The 23,999-nt window shown below is 35.2% G+C and overlaps 1 long non-coding RNA gene across 2 annotated transcripts in view; it reads right to left on the bottom strand.

The window, feature by feature from the left end:
• LOC128316088 (uncharacterized) overlaps window positions 1–14,381 on the bottom strand; it is a 51,969-nt gene extending 37,588 nt beyond the window's left edge. For both annotated transcript variants that reach the window (XR_008299566.1, XR_008299565.1), the window contains exons 1-2: window positions 14,218–14,381; window positions 569–679 (exon numbers count right to left, since the gene is read on the bottom strand). This is a non-coding gene — a long non-coding RNA (uncharacterized LOC128316088). The remainder of the gene's footprint in view (window positions 1–568; window positions 680–14,217) is intronic.
• Window positions 14,382–23,999: the final 9,618 nt, after the last annotated feature.

Genomic DNA, 23,999 nt, shown 5'->3' with positions numbered 1-23,999 from the left:
GTGGAAATTTTTCTTACAATTCGGAAATATTGTGAAGAGTTCCCACAAGTCAATAAGAAAAGATAACTTAGTAGAGCAAGCAAGTGAATGGCATACATTTAGGTAACTACTTCTTACCACCTGAAGAAGATACCTTGGTAGTCTTGAGTCCAAGTACTGAAAATACAGTATTCAACCATCTTTGTAAATGAATGGGAAGACAGTGGTCCTTCATTTTGGCAGTGTGATCAGCTTTGTTTTGAATGAATGAGTTTTCTTGACTGAAACCTAGAGGTTTCCTGAGAAAACATTGTTTAAAAAATTCTAGGCTTTTAAATGGATATTTTTCCTAAACATTTCTGTTTATTCCGTTGTCTTTGTCAGAGTGAAGAAACATACACCTAACCCTTTCTTGATGACTTTATTCATCATCAAGAACATTATTTATTATATTGTGCTGTAATGCAGTACAATGAAGTTAGGAAGAGCTGTTTACCTCTGGGCTAGTTAGGTTAAGATTGCTCTGCACTTTGAATTCTTAAGGAGATATTAACTAGCAATAAAAGACAATCATATAAATTACAGTTACCTTTGAAAATCCCCTAAGGAGTTTCCTCTGTGGAGATCAATGTATAATCAGTCTCTCAAGAATTCCAGAAGAGCCCATTTTTCTTTGGCATTGGAAAGGATTGTTCTTTCCCTGAGGATCAGATAGTTGGTTCACAATGTGGTACCAGATTCCATGAAACAATATCTGCATTTAAACTCAAGGGCACTTGCTTTGTGTTTATACTTTACATGAGTGTGCTGATTACATCTTCATACTTATCCTATGAAATATCCGTTTTACAGGTGAGTAAATGGAAGCTTTGAAAGGTTAAATCTCCTACTAATACATGGGAACTAATATATGGGAGAGCCTGTGATTTTGATTTAGATTAATCTATGTTTTACTAAATTTCTTAGAATTGTGTATAAAATAAAGCTAAAAAGGTTCTAAGTGAGAGTCCAATAAACTTTTTACTGAATGAAATATGGAAGTTTCAGGTATGAGCTTTGGAAGTAAATGTGTACTAGCTGTTCAGAGGTATGGCCATCTTCTGCTTATCATTAACATTCTGCCTATGTGAGCTATTACTTTGCATATCTGCAAAGGTGATAACTAAAGTATGAGGTGCCATAGTTTATAAAGAAATGTTTTTGATCATGTCTGCAGCTTGCCACACTTTATTATATAAAACACATTGTGATTGAGCAATGAATGTCATCTTCTCCTGGATATCTCGCATTTCACACCTCTACACTGTCATTGTCCTCATGAATCTTTCATTGTGGCTCAGAGTTGGGTAATAGAGTTGAGCATATCAGGGATGGAAGCTTTCCTGGAAGGGATGTCTGTAATCAGCTGATGAACTGAATACAATTGGACATGTGTGATGTAACTCCTACCATATACACCCCACAGAAAAAGCCTGAGTAAGGGCAAACAAACCCGCCATGGCATGTTTGCTTTCTATTCATGATTGCACAGTCTTGGCTTCCAGTATTCTGGGATCAAAAATGGTGATATGGGTAGCAAGAGTTAAGGAGAGGCTCTGAGAAACAGGGAATTTTATATAAACCTCTCTTCTAATGATTGTGATCAAATTACTTAATGTTCTTCTGTTCTTTCTAAGAAGACATTAAAGAATCATTTTCCAAGCCTTGCTTCAAGCAGTTAACTCAAATACTTACTTGCCCAAATGTTTGAGATTTTATGACATCAAAACTTTTTCCTATTTTCTTTTCATTGTCCTCAGTGGAATTCCTTGCATTACTCTTAGGATGTGGCCCTGGTTTCTTTTTTAGTCATTATTTCTCTTCCGCTCTCCTTCCCTCCCCCATCACACAGATTCTCCACAGGAAGAACTAGCTTGAACACATTTGTTAAATTTTACATTTTACCTACCTATACTCTATTTTATTCTTTTTATTAAGCTTCTGTTGCCACAGAACTTCCTCAGTTTCTAATGTTTGAGTTGCCATGAATTACTCCATTTGTTTTCAACTTTTGAGTTTGAAATTACTCTAATTTCTTTGTTTTGTAAATTAATGTGGATTGGGAGCTCCACATTTTGCTCTTTTGCCTGAGAGAATGCCACTGCTGGTGGCACACTTTGGAAAAGGTGGTTAAAGCCAGTCCCAAGCTGGGTGACTCAGAGCTCTTGCAACTCCTTCAGGACTTACTCTCTTGTCTACAAAATGATGATAATAATAATACCTCATGGTACAGTTGGCTCAGGTATTGTTCCTTAACAATGCCTAAGGAGATTGTCTGATTGCTTTTTTGGGTGTTTACCTTGGGACTTCAAATGGTCAACAAAACTATTAGTTTGGGAAACTAAAGGCATATAACGGAAAGAACTGCTTTTGGTTAAGTAGTAAATGTATATACACATACCGAATTACAAATGGCATAATAATAATAATAATAATAATAATAATAATAATAAAATAATAATAATAATAATTCATCATGGAATCAATGCAAGGATTAAGCAAAGGACACATATAATGTTATTGGCAAATTATCCTGTGTAAACAAAATGTTAATTATTGTTGTGATTGACATCATCTCATTTCTCATAAGTTATTTTTATTTTTCTATTTTTGAGAGCAAGAGGGAATGAACATGAGTCGGGGGGGAGAGAGAGACAGAGAGAGAGAGAGAGAGAGAGAATGACAATTCCAAGTAGGCTCCATGCTCAGTACAGAGCCTGATGCAGGGCTCAATCTCATGACCCTGGGATCATGACCTGAGCTGAAGTCAAGAGTCAGATATTCAACTGACTGAGCCACCCAGGTACACCTCAGAAGCTCTTTTGTATATGAAACTTGATCTGTGCTTTGCCATTCATATTCACTTGATAATATATGTAATGTATGTTGTCTTGATTTCAGTTTACCTATGCATTCATAGGTTCCTTACGTACATTTTTCCTTCTAGCTACCACCCTATTTTTCTCCTTTCATTAGACATGGCTTGAAGGAATGTTCTATATTATCAGCTCTGGGTTTAGAATTTTAGAAACCCTCAGCTGTGAACACATTGTGGTACCCTTACCCCCCAGTACCCATCCATATATAAATCAAAGTAAAGTTGTATTTTTTTGAAATAATGCAAAACCCTGTAATAATATCTCTATAATACAATAATCTCTACAGATAAATAATATGAGACTTAAATGATGAAATTAAAGTAGATTTTTCATGTTATGGTTATAAATTTGAGTCAATTCACAGCACTTGACCTTTTTACTTTTTTTAGAGGGGCAACTGTTGAGTCATTAGTCTCTGTATTAAATAAGTCAGTCTTGTTAAGCCAGTTGCCATTCCTTTGGCACACACAATCACACACATATACACTTTACTAGGGAGCAAGAATTCCTGTCCCCTCAAAGGTCCTTCTAGCCAGACTAGAATCAGTTTGACATGAGACCAATTAATAGGAGAACATCAAATTTAATGGCATACACATGGGGAATCCACACAGACCTGGAAATTTCAAAGACAGGTGAAATGAAGTATGTATGACATCCTGAGTTAAGGAGAAGGGGGTAAGGTATCTGGGAGTTCAGAAGAAAGGAATGCAGTTTACAGAGTAATAAGAAAAGTAGATGTTCAGTATTTAGATATTTACTTTGCCATACAAATAGGTTACTCACATAAAAATTATCTTTGATAATCAGCCTTATTCTGAGGAAGACCCCCAATTTAGATTCTTCTATGTAGTTAAGGGAAGGACAAAAGTTTTTCTTGAGGCTGTGAGGGCTTGCTTGCCTTCAGCTCAAAATAATCTTCATGCCAAAGTGGTTCATCTTGTCCTTGGCCCTTATAACACATACTACTATCTGTGTGTGTAGTGTATTTTGTACTCAACTGTATATAATATATGTAGTTTTATATAGTTAATGCGATATTTATATAGTTAACTATATATAATATATATATAGTTATATAGAGTCACAATATTATTTGAAGTGCTTAAGTCTGGAGGGAGAGTATAAGACAGCTGTTATATCTGCCATTTGCTAGTATGTTTTTGTGTAGATACTTAGCATTTATGAGTGTCCTTTTTTGGTATGTGAAAATGATGCCACAACAATATTTGCTTCTCAGATTGCTGTGAAAATTGGGGAAGATTATGTAGGCAACACCATTTAAGAAGTTATTAACTACTTCGGGGTGCCTGGATGGCTCATTTGGTTAAACATCTGTCTCTCGATCTTAGCTCAGGTCTTGATCTCGGAGTTGTGAGTTCAAGCTCTGCATTGGGCTCTGTTCTGGGTGTGAAGACTACTTTAAAAGAGAGAGAGAGAGAGAGGTGGGGGGGGGGGAAGAGAAGTTATTAACCACTACATAACTTCTGTGAATTAAATTTAAATAATGGTATACTTTGTCCCATTAAATTATTAAAATGTGAGATCAAGGTCGGTATTGAATAATTGTTACCTACCCATCTCTGTTATACCTGGCTGTTACTGAGAACACAGTCTCTTTATCACTAAAGTGTGAGCACCAAGATGAAAGTCTTGTTTCATGCAAGGAAAAGGTCAAGGGGCAGATGTGAAAAGTGATATTTACTTCATAGACTTATTGGGAGGTTTAAATTACTTAAAGTATTCAGAACATTGCCAAGTGCACAGGAAATGCTAAATAAATGGGGGTGGTGCTGATTTTTATTGATGGATATCTTTGGAAGCAGGGTCCATTCTGATTTTTGACCAAAGTCAGACTTGAGGTTCAAGATTTGAAGTAACCAAGGGTGAAAGTCTGGTTGAAGTGAGGACATTCAGAATTAACATGGAGACAGGCAGAGTTTCTGTGGAGAATGTATCAGTTCACATCATTTTTATGGACAGCGATCTGGATAAATTTTTATGGACAGTGATTCTGGTGAGCTAAGTTTATTTCAGAAAATATAACTTCTCATTGCCTCCTTTGGGGTAGATGGAAGATGTAAATCAGAAAGTCTGTATTTTTCTGAGTGTCAAGGGCACTGGATGCAATTTGGAGTTAGTCCCTGGGGCAGAGCTGAAATTTTCAGCATCTTGAAGGGGAGAGGTGTTTGAAGATCCTGAGAATTTGGGAGAGAGAAGAGTCAATAAGATTGGGCAGCATGTGGAAAAAGAGAAGAGGGAAAATAAGTCCTGGTAGTGATTTGGAAAAGAAAAGAAATATCTAATGGAAGACTTTAAAGGTTTTGGAGATAATGTGCAATTTAAATCTCTTCTTCCATCTTCCCTACAAAATCTTCAGTAAAATCTGCCACTATTCATGAATATTTTGATGTAGATGGGTTCTTTAGAAGAACTATGAGATAGAGAAGTACCCCAACGCAGAGATAGTACAGAGTGGTGCATTTGAAAACATGTGGGCTACACTCTGCTTTTCTCTGTTCCTTTTACTCTGACTCCACTGTTCTCAGAGGCTTCTTTTATGCAGAACAAGCTTTCTTGTTTATAACTTTTTTAATATACAGATTTGAGGTCACTTTCAAGTTAGGTTCTGTTCCCTGGAATCCCCAAGTCTATGTTAAATTGTTCTAGGACATACATACTACTCTGATGTGAGGTTTTAGATGTATATAGTTCAAGAGATTAGGAGTCAAGATGTTGGTGATGCTGGTAGTGAGGATAGCAGTACCTGTCCTCGCTGTAGAGAAAAGCATAATATAATGGTTCAATGAAAAAAAGCCCATGTAATTTTTGAGTTAGACTCACTTGAACTTGAATCAAGTTTCTGTCATTGTTTACAGTGTGACCTCAATTTATTTAACTTCTCTAAAATGTAGGTGTTGTTATCCATAAACCCTTTCCTCACAGAGTTGTGAGTTTGTTACCCACAAAGACAGGTGATAGTAGTGGAAGGGCAGAAGGTTGAAAGAGTCTAGTAGATATCATCATTGCCTGTTAAAGCTAAACATCTTTTTTTCTTCGTTTTAATATTCCTCTCCACTAAATATTTTGTAGAACATCGTTAGTTCTACAACATACCAAAAGAAAGATGAACTTTGATAAATGTTTACTGTCTTTCATCAGAAAGCAATTGTAATAGTCAACCAAGTCTAGTTTTTATTTAATTGTAAATATTCTGATAAGTTTTCAAACATTCAGATTCATACTAGTAATTAGTATTGACTGCCTATGTATAAAACTCATTTTTTTAAAAATTATCATTATTAAACTACTGAGAGGATAAACAACTAGACAGTTTCTTAAGGTACTACCTTTTAGATACTGGTAAATTGAACATTTCCAAAACCAATTATATCTATCACAAAATAGCAATGGGAATATGCTACATTTACAAATGTATTCTTATCTTAAAATTTTTATTGTTCAATTAGCACTTCAACTTAAGGTATTGTCTGAGTACTAAAGGGAGGACTACTGAACCATTTACTAGACAAAAAGTATGAAATTACTTATTCTCCCAAGTCAGCTTCAAATTTCTAGTGCATCTGGAGCTAGGAAATGCCAACCAATTTGAAAAGGAAATGATCACAATCTCTTTGCCAATATTTTCTGTCTTAATAGAACCAAGGATTATGGCTAATGTTTTTCCTTTAGCTGTTGCTGGGCAAAAATTTACTTTCTATAAATCTTGCTTATATAACAGGCATAGTGGTGCTTAAGAAATATAACAGATAATAATGGCTGTTTTGTAGAAATGTCTTCATTGAAGAAGATGGTAATTCCATTATTTAAACATTTATGGAATAACTAAGGGGTTTAAAACGAGAGGTTATTTTTAAGTTTTTTAATCATGATACTTGTGTAGCAATGGGAATATTGTTTAAGTTTATTTCTATTAAAAGGGATATTCAAAGGCTAAATACAACTAGAAATCTCTTGAGCAACCAATATGCAACTATATAGTAAATAACAGAAAAATTAGATGGCTTATACAATAAAGAGTTTTTTCCAAGCAAATTTTAAAATTATTTTAACAGGGACTAGTTGATAATTAATAGAATCCACTACTAAGAGTGGATAGCCTGATCCAATACTTTAACAAGCATATTTATTCATCTTCAAAGCCAAGGGAAAATGCTTTTGAAACTAGGTTGAAGGGAAAAGTGGTTTTTCTTGGACTATTATATGATCTAATATTGCTTGACTTCTATATTGTAGGGTAACAGACCACCACAAAGGTATCATGTGCTTTGTTTGCATTTCAAGAAACACACAAAAGACTACTTCATTCTGCAAAGTTGAGAACTTTTGTGATTCCTTTACTGTTGATTTTAGGGCTTTTTAAAGAACTTTAATAACAATAGATTTTGTGACTTTTTTTTTTCAAGTCTTATCTCAAGCAATCTAATTTCATGATCTTTATCTCCATTTCTATCTCCATTTTTACTCCTCCCTTTTCTTATCTCTATCTCTCTCTATAATTTAATCTATAAAATTACAACACTAAAGTAAAATACATTTTAAAATTTGGGTGATAGAGTTATGTCTTCCCATGTTTTAATAAATATCAGTTAGATTATGTCAGTTTAATGTGCCTAAACTAATAAAACCACTTTCATGTTTATGCTTGATGTTAGCAGATGCACTTGGCATTTATGGATTATGGCTGATGCTGAATAGCTGCAGATGAACTGTTGCTTTCTCAGTCTTGACACTTCTTATTAAAGTCTAAGACAATTCTGATTATTTTAGGAGATAGAATGAAAGAGATTAAAATTATTTCACCTGGAGAAAGAAAGCTTATTGGCAATCTTCTAGGATAGAATCTTGAAAAATAGTGGCCAGCTGGTCTCCATCAATTCTGAGAAAGTTTTAAAGCAAGAAGAATTTTGTTAATGTCTAAGGAAGAAATTCCTAAGAATAAAGATTTCAAATACTGACATGACTTACCCAACATAAGCTTGTCTTTTTTTTTTTTTCTCTCTCTCATCCATAGGAAAAAAACAATCCATGGGATCCACTGTGGACATAATGGTTTGAAGTAGAGGACTTCCTTGGAGTCCAATGAACAAATCAGACACTTTTTTCCTCCCAGGAAATTTTTTTTTTAATTAGGAAAGTTCAGTATGGTCTAAATTTTAAATTAGCTTTAATGTGTTTTATGTTAGGGGCTCCTGGATGACTCAGTCAGCTGAGTGTGACTTCAGGTCATGATCCCAGGTTCATGGGATTGAGTCCCTCTACACTTAGTGTAGTCCCTCTACACTTACTGTTTAAGATTCTCATATTCTCTCTCTCTCTCTCTCTCTCTCTCTCTCTCTCTTAATCATTTCTCTCTCTCTCATTTCTCTCTCTCTCATTTCTCTCTCTCATAGTCATTTCATAATAAGGATCAACTTCTGCTGAAATAGATCAATTGAATTGACAACCTATACTAGCTTTAAACAAAATTAGGAAGTTGATAAAGTTGTTCTTGGTATTCTCTTTCTTTTTCTTCTTCTTTCATGAACACTTTCTCTTCCTGGTAGGCAGCATGGTTTAGTAGAAAAGTATTAGACCTTAAAATGAAATCCAGTTTCCCATAAACCAGTTGTTCATCTGGTCTTAGTTGCTGAACCTGAGTCTCTGCTTCCTCATTTTCAAGAGGAGGATTATCAGTCCTGCTTTATGGAGCAGATGTGAGCATTACATGACACTTCACAATGTACTTGAAACAGAAATGTTTTCTTTCTTTTCCTCTTAAGATCTTTCCTGTCACAAAAGAAAGCAGTATATTTAAACCATCCTAAGGTGTTATTGTCTTGTAAGTTACTATTTTCAGGAATATTTGAGTTTAGAAATAGCCTGTATAGAATTTGCAATAACATATCGGAGTGGAAGAAGGGAGACATTTGAGAATGCAAGGGCACTCTCACTTCCCTTGAATAATATATGGAAGTGATTATGTATATCATTTACACATGATTCTGGACAACTTGCTCATGGTATTATACAAGTTATCAGCTAGTTGGCCAAGGACGTCTGGCTTCATGACTTTGATGTAATGACCATTTATGTGACATTTTAAAATAATCATGTACTCTGAAATATTATTCAGTCCTTAAAAAGAAATGGAATTATGACACATGCTACAAGATGGATGAACCTTGAAAACATTATGCTAAGTGAGGTAAGTCAGAAACAAAAGGGCAAAATGTTTCCATTTATATGAGATACCTAGAATAGTTAAATTCATTGAGATGGAAAGAATAGTTTCCAGGGGCTGGGGGAAAGGAGAATGGAGAGTTATTACTTAATGGACAGAGAGTTTAAGTTTGAGATGGTGAAAAAGTTCTGGACATAGGTAGTGGTGATTGCATAATAATGTGAAGGTACTTAATGCCATTTAACTGTACACTTACACATGGTTAAATTTAGTTAATTTTGCATTATGTATATATACCACAATAACAAAGGTAAACTGCTTAATACAAAATAATGATATAATGTCAATACTAAAAAGTACACATATTCCGGGCGCCTGGGTGGCGCAGTCGGTTAAGCGTCCGACTTCAGCCGGGTCACGATCTCGCGGTCTGTGAGTTCGAGCCCCGCGTCAGGCTCTGGGCTGATGGCTTGGAGCCTGGAGCCTGTTTCCGATTCTATGTCTCCCTCTCTCTCTGCCCCTTCCCCGTTCATGCTCTGTCTCTCTCTGTCCCAAAAATAAATAAAAAACGTTGAAAAAAAAATTAAAAAAAAAAAGTACACATATTCAAAAATAGTGTCGCAAACTGGGAAAAAATATTTGCAAAAGACATATTTAAAAAGGACTATTACCATAATATACAAAGAACTCTTAAAACTCAACAATAAGAGAATGCACAACTCAATTAAAAAATGGTCCAAAGGCTTTAAAAGATAGCACATTAAGTAGATACACAGATTGCAAATAGCAGATGAAAATGTGCTCCATATCATATGTCATTAGGGACATGCAAATTACAACAAAAGTGAGATAGCACTACACACCTACTCGAATGATCAAAATCCAGAACTCTGACACCAAATGCTGGCAAGGATGTGGAGCAAGAAGAGCTCTCATCCATTGCTGGTGGATATGCAAAATGGTACAGCCACTATGAAAGGCAATTTGACCATTTCTTACAAAACTAAACATACTCTTACATTACATCAGCAATCGTCAGTCTTTTTGGTATTTACTCAAATGAGTTGAAAACTTGTATCCACACAAAAACCAGCACAGGTATGTGTATAGTAGCTGTATTCATAATTGCCAGCTCATAATTGCCAAACTTAGAAGCGAGCAAGATGTCCTTCAGTAGGTGAATGGATAAACTCTACCACACCCAGACAATGGAATATTACTCAGTGCTGAAGAGAAATGAGCTGCCAGGCCATGAAAAGACAGAGTAACCTTAACTACATATTAATAAGTGATAGAAGCCAATCTTAAAAGGCTACACATTGTAGGATTCTAACTATATGATGTTTTAGAAAAGGCAAAACTATGGAAATAGTAAAAAGATCAATGGTTGCAGAGGGCTGGGGAGAGAAAGAGACGAACAGGTGGAGCATAGAGGATTTTTAGGGTAGTGAAACTATTTGGTGTTATAATGGTGGACACTTGTCATACATTTGTTAAAACTTCACAGAATGTGAAGCGTGAAACCTAATGTAAACTATGGACTTGGGATAACAATGTAAGTTCCTCAATGATAACAAATCTACCACTCTGGTGTGGGATGTTGACAGTGGAAGAGGCTATGCAGGGAGGATATGTGGGGTCAGGGGTTATATGGTAAACCTCTGTACTTTCCCCTCAATTTTGCTGAGGAGCAGCATGAAACTGCTCTAAAAATGTCTATTTTAAAAAATGTGCACAGAGCATAATTATATAGCTTGGTGGATTTTAATAAACTTGAAGTTAACTTTTATAAACAACACTCAAGAAATAGAACAATACTTGCATAACAGAAACCCCCATGTAACTCTTTCCAGTCACTACCCACCTGTCATGACTAACCACTCTCTGATCTTCTAATAGTGGTTGAGTTAACAATCTCAACTTCTCTTTCTCTTTTTTTAAATTCAAGGGTTTTTTTTCATATTTTGTTTTTTTTTGTTTTTTGTTGTTTTGAGAGAGAGAGTATGGAAGGGGCAGAGAGAGGGAGGGAGAGAGAATATCAAGCAGGTTACATGCTATCAGTGTGGAGCCTGATGTGGGACTTGAACCCATGAAGTGTGAAATCCTTACCTGAGCTGAAATCAAGAGTCAGACACTTAACCAACTGAGCCATCCAGGCGCTCTAACAAAACTTCTAACAATAGATTCCACCACCCCCCCCCACCCCTTTTTTTTTTCTGGGTACAAATGGAAGAATACAGTACATACTCTTTTGTATCTGGCTTCTTTCACTAACCTGTTTTATTTGTGTCATCCATATTGTTGCCCATACTTGTAGATTGTTTATTTTCATTGTCACATAGTGTTTCATTGTGCAAATATCCTATAATTTCTTTGAACTTCTCCGCTATTGGTGGGCATTTGAGGCATATTTTGTTTTGGGCAATTATGAAGTGTACTTCTATGAATATTGTAGTGCATTTTTTGGTGAACATATGGTACATTTCTGTTGAGTTTATGCTTGGAGGTAGAATTGCTAAGACGTAGGGTATGTAGATATTGCCAAGCAATTTTCCACAGTGGTTGTGTCCACTTATACACCAAGAGCAGCAAATGGAATTCTGGTTTGCTCTGCATCCTTACTAGTGTCACCAGTTTTGTGAGGTTTTTTTCCCCCACATTTTAATTTTAGCTCTTCTGGTGGGTAGCCATACAAATTCATATCATTTTTAAAATGACTTCTCAATTGCTTCTATCATATGTGCCTAGATGTCTCCATTTTAGGTTAGGTTGATGCTCCAGTTAAAAACAAAACAAACCAAAACAAAAACAACTCCCTTTATTCTTTTATCTTACATCTAAATTCTTATTTCACATCATCTCTTCATAAATAAAACAGTGGATTTTTGGTCTGTGTTTCACTTTTGTTTTCTTGGCAAACACTTCAAAAGGCAACTGGTAGCATCAAGATTCCAATGTCCTGGTATGAATAAATTAACAGTTGTCTCTTCAGAGTTAAAAATCTAGCTTAATTCTTTTGAAATATTTTGACAGCTGTTTTACTGATGTAAGTAATTTAGATAGCCTGTCTTTATGGAGAAGAAAAATAAAAATAGTTTGAGATCTCAAATAGGTACAGTTACTGATATTGACTAGTAGAAGTTAATTATTTAGGAATATCCAGGATATGTACAAAAATTGGGCCTTTCAGCTAGAAACCAAATAGGAATGGCATTAAATCTTAGCAACTGAGATTAATTGAGACATAGTCATAGAAATATTAAATTTGAGTTATATATATTAAAGTATATTGATACAAAATATTAGTTTCAGGTGTACAACATAGTGATTTAACAATTATAAACATTATGAAATGCTCACCATGATAAATGTGGTCAAAATCTGTCACCAAAGTTATTATAGTATTATTCGCTATATTCCCTATGCTGTACTTTTCATCTCCATGACTTACTTATTTTATAATTGCAAGTTTGTACCACTTAATCCCTCCAATTGGTAACTAAAGTGTTGGTCAAAGGCCATTGAGGAATTTGTTAAATTCCTAAAAAGTGAATGGATAAGAAGAATCTATAATATATTAATTAAGGATTGATAAAAAAAAAACTTAGGTACTCAAAAATTTTTCTATTCTGTTAAACTTTGCAGTACCATATTCATTTGTGATTTCAATAACACACCATTTTTCTTTTAGCCTTTTTCTGGTCTATCAAAAATTCAAAATGAGTAGATTAGGAATTAACTAATAAAGCGTTTGAGCTTCAGGGATACCCAGGATTAAAATTACATCCAAACAAAACAATTATTATATATCAAATTGTTTATATAGGTTGATAACTGGTGCATATAACTTTCTAAAAATCATCATTACTCATTGCTATAACTGCAAAACAGTCATTATACTATTAATAATGTGTTTCTGGATACTCAACCATGTTACAAAATCCATTAATGTTTCTGTCAGTCTTGGGTCTATCTTTAGCTGTCACTTAAGGGATAACCAGTTTAAAGGTTGAAGATGGATTTTCATGTTTACACTGGATTTCAACCCCAAGGCCATACCACTCTAGGATGGTTGAATCTCTGATTTTGAAACAAGAAGCATCATGTGTCTTCTTTAACTGTCCTTGAGGGGCATATAAGGATGCCCTTGAGGTATTGAATTAGATGGATTCATCCCTATGCGAGGGTTATTGGGGATTTGCGAAAGGAATATAACACTCAGTTGGTACTTCAAAAGGCTTGTGTGCCAGTTGAAAAATTATACTTTATAGTTTTAAAATAAGCAAGTAGAGTTCCAATGTTCTGTGCTATTCTATTTACCACAAAACTGCCAGAAGTGATCTTCAGTTGCTATTTTCATTGGTTAGTAAGGTCATTTTTGTCATTCTTTACTGTGAGTTTTTAGAAACTCCTTTATATTCTTAACAAAATTCTAAAAGACATGATCTTTATTTTTTATTTCTTTCTTTGTAATTTTCTGACTTTCCTGTATATCTATTGGCTAATGTTATACTTGGAGAATGCCATTTTTCTTCCTAGAATACATGATATGCTAGGACATAATCTTCATAGGGACAGGAACTTTTGTCTATTTTATTTACTACTATATCCCCAGTGTCTAGAATCATGCTGGGCACATGGTAGGTTTCCATAAAATGTATTGAGTGCATGAATGATAAGTGGCAATTTAAGCTTCAGGTAAATTATAGCAATTAAAAAAATAGAATTGCAATAGTAATTAATTCATTTATTTATTTTTAAATAAAGGGAGAGAGAGAGAGAGAGAGAAAATCCCAAGCAGGCTCCTCACTGCCAGCACAGAGCCTAATGTGGGGATTGATCCCACAAACCGTGAGATTGTGATCTGAGCCAAAATCAAGAGCCAGATGCCTAATGACCGAGCCACCCAGGCTCCCTTTTATTGAAATAGTAATTTAAATCAAGTTTTTCAGATACCACTAGTGAAGGAATACACTTATCTTACTTAAAATTTCCAGATGATCCCAGAAGGCAAACCTCATGAACTCCTCTCTTCTTATTTTATTTTATTTTATTTTATTTTATTTTATTTTATTTATTAACTTGCTTGCTTGCCTGCTTGCAGTAAATTGCCTTGTCCTCAAGCTGAGAGCCTACCTTTCATATCTTCTTTACTGCCAAAGCCTTTGCAAGAGCAAACTGTCTTTACTCCTTTGCTGATGGGTCATCCTCCTTACCTCCTCCTCCCATTACAGTCTGGCTTCTCTATCACTATTTTCCTGAAGTTCCTTTTACTGATGTCACAAAGGTCTTCCACTTATAAGATTGGATCATATTTTTTAGTCTCTTTCTCAATTGACTCTTTTGGAGGATTGATCCTCTTACCCTGCTCCTTTTCCTTGGTTTTTATTTTTCCCTTTCCCCTGGCTCTCTTCCTAAATTATTGCTTATTTATGAGCCCCTTTCTGACTCCTTTCTGTTTACTGTTGCAAGAAGAATTGGTCTCCCTCAGCCCCACTTCTCTTATTATATGTCTTTCCTATCATGGCTCCATTCATTTCCTTGACTACAACCCTGATCTCCATGCTGCTGACTTTCTAGTCTATATCACCAGCTCTGGCCTTACCCCAAAATCTCACACCTTTATGTCCCAAAGCTTTCTAAATTTCTCTGCCTGTATGTCTCTTAGATTGAACATATTCAAATCTAACCTATTCAAAATTTAAGTCAATGCCAACTCTTAAAATTAGTACCATCTTCTGTCTGCCTATTGCAAGTTAAAGCATTATCATCTCAGATACTCAAGCAAGATAATATTTTTTTCTTGACTTCTCCTTTGTCCCCCACATCCAGGCCACAGTTGAATCTTATAAATTCTAAAATAAAGTTGATTTTTATTTTTCACAGTGATTATGTTCTGTAAAGTCACTTTGAACAATAAATTAGGAATACTGAACCATTGCTACTAGAGGAAATACAAGGTTAGGTTCCTGTGAGCCTCTGGTCACAACATCTTTGTCAACTAAATAATGGATAACCTTGTTTATGAATTTTTGTTTAAAGAAACCATGATTATGATATATTGTTGATTTGTTAACATTGAATTCATGGCCAGCAAACAGCCTTATAACTCATGCCTAAATGAAGTCACCTAGCACATGTATTTTCTCCATAAGGCATATCACAGTCATCTGGCACTTAGGAACTCTAGACAGCACTATGCTTGGGACCATTTTAAACAGTGAAATAACCAACAAAAAGCAAAAGATATAAAAAACATGGCACTAAATAGACTCAAATGTGTTTTTTACACTATATGTTAACTAGCTAGAATTTAAATAAAAACTTGAAACATTTTTTAAAAAAAGGACATGTGTTTTCCATATGAAAACTGAAATAGGAAAGCAGAGCTTTGCCTTGTTCGATCTCAGCTGGGAATATGCACATTGGGCAACTCAAATTTTTCACCATTCCATGACTGTCTGCAAATGACTATGAAAAGAACACAAGTATTGATTTGGGAGTTACAAAAAAATTTAGTAAGTAGGAGTAATTTCAAGTACTTAGGATCAACTGTACATTTGAATCCCCCTCCTTCATTGTGCTCAGAATTTCTTTCCTGGGTTGTAATATTTGCCTAACTATTATCATTGACTCAAGTCTCTCTTCAATTCCTCCTATTTTTTTTTAGAGCTCATCACTAATCTTGTCACATTTCAGTGTTAACTCCATTGGTGAAGGGATATATTTAAATGTATCAGCCCACCATACAGATTAGCCCCAACTTACTTTTCCAGTCCCATCTTTCATACCTGCACATACTACTTTCTTTTTGAACTATTCAATGTTCAACAAAAACTAGAGATTTTATGCCTCTAGACCTTTTGATATTCTTCACACTCTTCAGTAATAACCTCATCCATCTCCATTGACAGATAAAGATAGACCTCAAGGGGCACCTGAGTGGCTCAGTTAGTTAAATGTCCAACTCTGGACTTCAGCTGAGGTCATGGTCCCAGAGTCATGGGATTGAGCGCCACAATGGGCTCTATGCTGAGCATGCAGCCTGCTCGATATTCTTTCTTGATATTCTTTCTCTCTCCCTCTGCCCCACTCATGCTCTCTTACTCTCTCTCTAAAATAAGAATATTAAAAAAATATTGGTCTCAAATGTCATCACCTCTGAGTAGCTATCTGAATCTTTGTCAGACAAGTAGTTGTCCTCTTCCCTTGTTTCCATAGATTATTGTTACATGCCTGGACTCCATTATTTACTTAGGCCACCCTGAACACTGTGCCTCCTTAAAGATAGAATCCATATTGTATTCATATAATTCTTCTTTTTCTACTCATATCCAATTAGCTATTAAGTTTTATGAATCAGCTTCTAAAATATTTGATAGTACCAGGCATAGCTTCTGACCTTTGTTAGCCTAAGAAGACATGTTTGCTGAGTAAATGGATGAATGAATAATAAACTTTAGTCAATTTATGAGAGGTCTTTGATTGATCATATACTTTTATTAACAGCTCATAAGAGATCATAAAATAATAGTCCTCAGCTATCTGTGTATCTATGTACTAAAATTAAATTACAGTATGTAAGCATTTACCAGCATTTATTCCTATCTGTCTTCATAGTTATATCATGTTTTCTCTGGCATGGAAACAAAATGACAGCCATTTTGAAATTCACTCTGAGCTGGTGCCACCTATATTCAGTTGGTGTGGATCAATTACCGATGATTTTGTGCTAACAGGATTGTTTAGGGAAACAATGAAAGAAGAAATGTGTTCATATTTGAAGAATATTGAGTCATACACATTATTTTTTAGCTGGTTTCTCTGAGGGAAAATCATAAAACAGAAAATGATAATATCAAGAACAGTTCAGTGAAATAGTTTGTAAATGATAGTGTGAAAACTTTATTTTTCCTTGGTAAGTAATAATGTTTGAAATCATGGATGTCTTTCACTGTGATCCATCTTTATATTCTAGAAAAGTCATTTATATGCTGATGAATTTAATACCTTTCGCCCTCATTTTTCGATGAACATCATTGGGTTACTTGCATGTTAGCAAGAAAAATTAAACTTCTGAAATGTTTCATTCAGGAATAGAAATTGGGTGTTTTATTATATTTCCTTCTAATGGATGAAAAACTACAAAGGATGCATTTTATCTATGGGAATCTTGTCTTTTATATCTTAAATGTATTTTACTATTGCTTGGAAGCTATAATAAAGCTTTTATCTCTCTCTGTGTTCATAAATGCTTGGTGTGTATAAATCTGCAGCAAGATAAACACTTCACGAGGCTTATGCATGTATGTCTATTAATTTCTTTTTCTTTCTGGGATTGGGATTCACAATCAAATACTGAGAAGGAGAAGTGAAACCATGCAGTATAATGGAAAGAGCACTTGCTCTTGACTTCGGCTCTAGTCTTACCTCTGTCTTTACCAATAAAATTATGTTGCTTGGAGAAAGTCACCTAGTATCTCTGAACCTTATTTTTCTTACCTGTATAAATGATTCAGTTGAACAACACAGTTTCTAAGAAGATCACTTTAAAATTCTTTGATGAAAGATGAAAATTCTTTTACTATGGAGATGTTGGTAGGAAGATTTATTCCAAGCATAGAGTAGGCATTTAACACATTGAGTATATATTTGTTACCTAAGGAAATATTGTGTGATGGGTAATTTTATGTGTCAACTTGACTGAACCAAAGAGTGCCCAGACATTTGGCCAAATATTGTTCTGAGTGTGTCTGTGAGGGTGTTTCTGGATGAGATTAACACTTGTATTGGTAGACTGAGTAAAGCAGATTGCTTTCCCTAATATGGACAGACCCGATCCAATCAGTTGAAGACTTGAATAGAACAAAAGGGCTGAGTAAGGGGGAACTCCTCCTGGCTGACTTCTTGGGCTGGACATAGGTCTTTTCTGACCTGAAACATTAACTCTTGGGTTTTCAGTCTGTCAATATTGGAATGGCACTTATACCATTCGCTCTCCTAATTCTCAGGACTTTGGACTCAGACTGGGGTCATGCATTGGCTCTCCAGGGTCCCTAGCTGCCAACTGCAAAGCTTGGGACTTAGTCTCCATAATTGCATGACCTAATTCCCCATAATATTTCTTCATCCATCCATTCATCATCCGTCCATCCAATTTGTTTTGTTTTTCTGGAGAACTCTAATATGTCCTGTATGTGTTTCCCTTAAGTCTTCCTTCTCCACCTATATCTAACTACAAATCAAGGCACATGGCCAAGACAATAGAAAATAAGAGTACTCTGCCTTCTATGAGCATGGCACAGCAAGAACAGATAAATATTTGTGAAAAAATAGAACAGTCTTCTACAAGATGCAATACATGTATAGCGTTTAGCACCATGTCTGGCACAGAGTATAAGTATAATGTTTGGTATTTGTGCAATAATAGCAATAATAATGATGGTGGCTAAATTACACAGAAATAGAGGTAATGGAGTAATTTTATTCTTTCAGGGGGCTGTAGGACAGCATTGCAGAAGAGTTATTGGGTCATTAGCTCAGGAAAGAAAGAGAGGAAGGGGACTCCAGATGGAAAGAACATAATGGACAAAGACACAATGATATAGAAAAGGATTAGGCTAGAGGCTAAGTAGGTGTGCAGTTTATGACCATTTCTGGAGGTAATGTTTAATATCTAACCCATGATAACTTATGGTAACTTCAGCTGCAAGTAACAAAATATTTAATTAAAAGTAGTTTAAAGAACAAAACGAAAACATGCATTATATCATTACACAGGAAGCCATAAGGTGTTGAATTTTAGGATTCATTCATTGTTAGAAGGATGCCAGTGTGCACTGACCTCAGGTTTTACTTTTCCATCCTGCCACCCTTGGTGTGATGGTTTTGTTTTCAGGTCACTCCCTTTGTGTTCAGAAGACCCTTTCAGACCTGAATTCTTATGTCTCATTGGCTAGAACTAGTTTAGATGTCTCCTGCTAAATCATCACTGATAAAAAGAAATGGAATTGCCGTGATTCATTTAGAACAATAATGTCTGAGGAGGTTCTTACTTTCTCTCAACATATTTCTTTTCCAAGACAAGAATAAAATCAGGGATTTCTTAGCAAAAAATAAAAAAATAAAAAAAAATAACACCAGTGGTGTCTACTATGCACAGACACAAGATTTGTGTTTTCTATTCAAGATTAAACATTTGGAATGGTGACCATTTCAGTATATATTATCTTGATTTTAATCATTTATAGAAATTGCCTCTTTGAGTAACTTCTAGCGTGAGATTATAGTTGAGAATTGAAAAAAAATGGTTTCAAATGTGGGACAATTTTTTTTTTTGTAGACTGTCTTGATGTGTTGATAACATAGAGATACAGTACTGGATCCAAGGTTATAGTTTGAACTCTATTTTTACCTTCAAAATCTCTGATTTGACAAGTGTATGATCTGGTTTATATGATAAACTAAAATAGACTTCATTGGGAAAATATTATGTTACCTGCTTCCATTTTCTAATAATCACATAGAATAAATCCTTTATCCTATTATTTTTTCTTTTCTTTATTGATATACTGTGACAAACTTCATCAGTATTGACAACTGTCTTAATCAGCTAAGTCTGCTACCACAAAAATATACACTGGGTGGCTTAAATAAGAGATATTTCTCATAGTTCTGGAGTCTGGAAAGTCTAAGATCAAGACACCAATCAATTCAATGTCTAATCATGACCCACTTCCTGGTTCATAGATGGCTGTTTTCTTGCTCTGCACTCTTTATGTACTCACAGGACACAAATCCAACCATGAGAATTCCACCCCCCCATGACCTTACCCACACTTTATTATTCCCTAATGGCCCCACTTCCCAATACCATCATCTTGGGAATTAGGCTTCAACATATAAATTGAGGGAAGGGGCATAAACATTCAGTTTATAGCAACAACTTAATAATTTCTTTTTAAAAAACCCTTATTTTATATAAACCTAATGGACAAGCATCCTCCTTTGACATGCATTCATCTTTGTGCCATGATAGAGGCCAATATGAACATTTGGTCAGTTGTAGCTCTCGTGAATGGAATGCTGATTCCCAGGGTGAGGGAATGCAAGGGTAACTTTGCAGCGAACATTAAATGCTGACAAGATGACATGAGTCAACACATACACTCACACTCAGTATTAGAATTTTTAAAATGTTAAAACCGAATTTATTCACAATGAAAAAAACCTTCTGGAACAAAAGGTAGAAATTCATCTATTTTCCTCTCTCAATCCATATTCTCATATTCAGACAGCATGGTTCTGTGACTCATTGGGCTAATCCCCTGTTTATGACATATTTCAATGCCCACACATTTTTAATTCTCATGACTTTCTTTTGTTCATATGCTTGAGTCAATTATGTTAGCTATTCATCAGTGTATTAGACAAGTCTCTACCACTTTATCCTTCAGTGTCTCTCATTATAAGCTTTTTGGCCCCCCACCCCTCCTGCCTGATAGAATTTAAATCACAAAATGGAGCAGAAAGGAAGAAATCAGGATGCATGGGCTTTATGGGAAAGGTTAATCATTAGAGAAGATGTGAAAAATACATGAAAACAATGAGGACAAAGAGACCAAAATGGCTGTTTTAATGGGCAGATTCCCTGAGGAAAGGGTTTCAAGGGTTTAGATACCACTGTTGGTATTTTCTGGACAGATCCTGCTTTTTTTCAGTTTGAATTGGTATTTCTAATTTTTAAAAATTTGCACAAGTAAAACTTTCTCCTAAATATTTATGTGAGGATTTGTGTCCTACATTAAAAATCTTGGTTTGTGAGCATAATTCGTTCTGGAAACATGCTTATAATCCAAACACTTGTACATCGAAGTGAATTTCAAGAACCATTGGCTCAGTTGTGATCATGTGATGTTTGGTGTCACATACTACTCGTATTGTAAGATATTGCTCATTTATTAGGTTAGAAATGTTTGCTCGTCTTACGGAACACTCAGAGCAAGTAACTCACAATCCAAAGTTTAACTGTATCTCTTAATATTGCCAGCTGAAAGAAAAACACTTAACAAAAGAATGGGCACAAAAGTTTTTAGATTCATTGCAACAACTTCCCAGCATAGTCCCATGGTATTTAAAAAATACCATGAATTTTTTAAAAGAGATGGAAGTGGGGCGCCTGGGTGGCTCAGTTGGTTGAGCGTCTGACTTCAGCTCAGGTCACGATCTCGCGGTCCGTGAGTTCGAGCCCCGCGTCAAGCTCTGGGCTGATGGCTCAGAGCCTGGAGCCTGCTTCCAATTCTGTGTCTCCTTCTCTCTCTGCCCCTCCCCCCTTCATGCTCTGTCTCACTCTGTCTCAAAAATAAATAAATGTTAAAAAAATTTTTTTAAAAATTAAAAAAAAAAATAAAAGAGATGGAAGATTCTCTAGGAGTGAAGAAGCACTAAGAGTCAAGCACTGTGCTAGGCAATTTCCATTCATCATCTCTTGCCAACAACCAGACTCCTTTGCTTACCCTCACTTTACAAATGAAAGAATTTCACCTCATAGAGTTCCAGTAATCCACAGTATTCAAATGGAGAACTAGGACTTGAACCCACTTCTCTCTCACTCCAAAGCCTAGCCAAATCATTCTCTACCATGGTCTTAAAAGATTAGATGAGATTCTTAAAAAGTTTAGAGACATAGAAATGAATGCATAAAAATGCATCAATTTTATATACTCACTAATTTAAGAAAAACTATGTTTACTCTGCTTTACTTACAAGTTTTTGTTCTTGACATCTTCTTGGTTGGTGCTAGTTAGAAGCAGAAGTTGTTATGTAGCTTTAACTTCAGGGTTTCTAGTTTGTCTTTTAATCAATGTAGATGATTGTATATACTGTTAGCAGAAAGGCAAATTGGTACACTTTAATGGTACAAGTTACAATATATATCACATGTCTTAAAAATCTTTATATTCTTTAACCAAATAATTCTTCTTCCATGTACTTAGTATAAATAAATAATCTGCTACATTCCCAAAATTATGTCAAGGATGCTTATTGCAATACTATAATTGCAAACAATTGAAATAACCGACAATGAGTTATTGATTGAATAATCTAGAGTATAGCTATATAAGAAGATTATATGTAATTATGAAAGATCATAATTTGGAAGTGTAAAAATTTAGGTGTTAATTAAGTGAAAGGCCAGCTTATAAAACAATGTGTAAAGATAATTCCAATTTTATTTAAGTTTATATAAATATATCTATGTAAAATATAAGCATCCATGTCAAAAGGTTAACAATTATCTAGGCAGAGATAGTATGGAAGACTTAAAATTTTTCCTTAATTTTGTCTTTGGATCCAAAGCTTATATAATAAACACATGTTGCTTTGTGGTCTAAATAAGTGATATAAAATAGTAAGTTTGCAAATTTTTAAAGAAATGTTTTGTAATTTAAAGTCAACAAATGAGTCACACAAGGAATTGAGTCCTTGGGCATTTTTCAGCTTGTCTTTTCCAAACTGTTTTTGGTTTGGGCTAGATATTGTAATACATACATTCTCATGATTTTTTTTTTTGGCTCAATTGTTTTGTCCATAACTTGTATCAGATTTCCAAATAAACCATGCAAGAAACTCATTCATTTCTTAGAAATGTTTGAAGGAAGCTGCCTAACATAAAGGCAAGAGGAGAATGAGCCAAGGATACCTATTTTCTCTTAAGAAAACCCCAACTCCAATTTTCAAAAAGATTTTTAAAAAGGAAAAATTATAGGTACTGCTCTATTCATTGTTGATGCTGTTTGAGGCGGTCTGCAAACACTGTGCTTCTTGACTATACATTGGACCCGCCCCCCCCCCCCCCAGCCACCGCCACGTGTTATTATTCTTGGAATTGTGAAATATCTTCTAATTGATGGGTGCATTTAATATCATAGGGATTTAATGCTTTTAAAATACTTTTTCATTAGAAAATATTTTAAATATGCAAAACTATGCACCTACCCCCTCACCTACTCTACTCATACACTGTCAATGAGAAATACACTGCACTTATCCTAAGATAGGTGCAATTCTGGCTTCAATGCCAACATTCCAAATAGGAAGGTAAATTTGTAGAGTTGGATGTCAGACTTCCAAAGTATGCAGTTGAGTCTTGTAACTTTCCTTCAAGTCAGTCTGATCTCCCCCTCGTGTCATGTACACAATGGCATCAGGCTGGAGGCAGAATTGCTTCTTTCTTCTTCCCCAGCATTCTTCCCTCTTCGTTATTCCATTTTTTTCAAATTATTTTTAATGTTTATTTTTTGAGAGAGAGGCAGAGCGCGAGCGGGGGAGGAGCAGAGAGAGAAGGAGACACAGAATATGAAGTAGGCTTCAGTCTCTGAGCTGGCAGCACAGAGCCTGACATGGGGCTCGAACCCATGAACTGTGAGATCAAGACCCAAACCAAAGTCGGATGCTTAACCCACTGAGTCACCCAGGCGCCCCAGCCCTCCTTATTATTCTTTAAATCAATTTTCAGTTGTAATATGTGAAAGTTGTATGTTTGTGCTTAGTTACTCATATTTTGCTCTTCCTTCCTTGCCATAGCCCCTCACATTCCCAATTAAGGTTACCCTGATTTTATCCATTGTCCTCTTCTACACTTTTTTTTCCTCTTGGTTTTGTAAATATTTTTTAAATCTCCCTTTCTTTCCTCTCCTTACATCAATTTAGGCACGGGCAAAACATGGCAGAAATACACCAGAGTAACTCATTCCATTTAAATAACCAATGAATTCAAAGCCTTTGCATTTCTTCCCTGTTAGTAATGGGATCAGGGAAGGACCCACTTCCTCCCTCCTCAGCTCTGCATTCTCTCTTGCAGGGATTATTGTGTGGAGGCCAGTTGTAATATTATTCAAGTAATTTGTCTAGAATCT

This window comes from Acinonyx jubatus, chromosome B3 (genome assembly GCF_027475565.1).
Source record: "Acinonyx jubatus isolate Ajub_Pintada_27869175 chromosome B3, VMU_Ajub_asm_v1.0, whole genome shotgun sequence".
Lineage (NCBI taxonomy): Eukaryota > Metazoa > Chordata > Mammalia > Carnivora > Felidae > Acinonyx > Acinonyx jubatus.
Note: the sequence above shows the minus strand (reverse complement) of the source record. Positions and strands in the feature narration are given on the sequence as shown.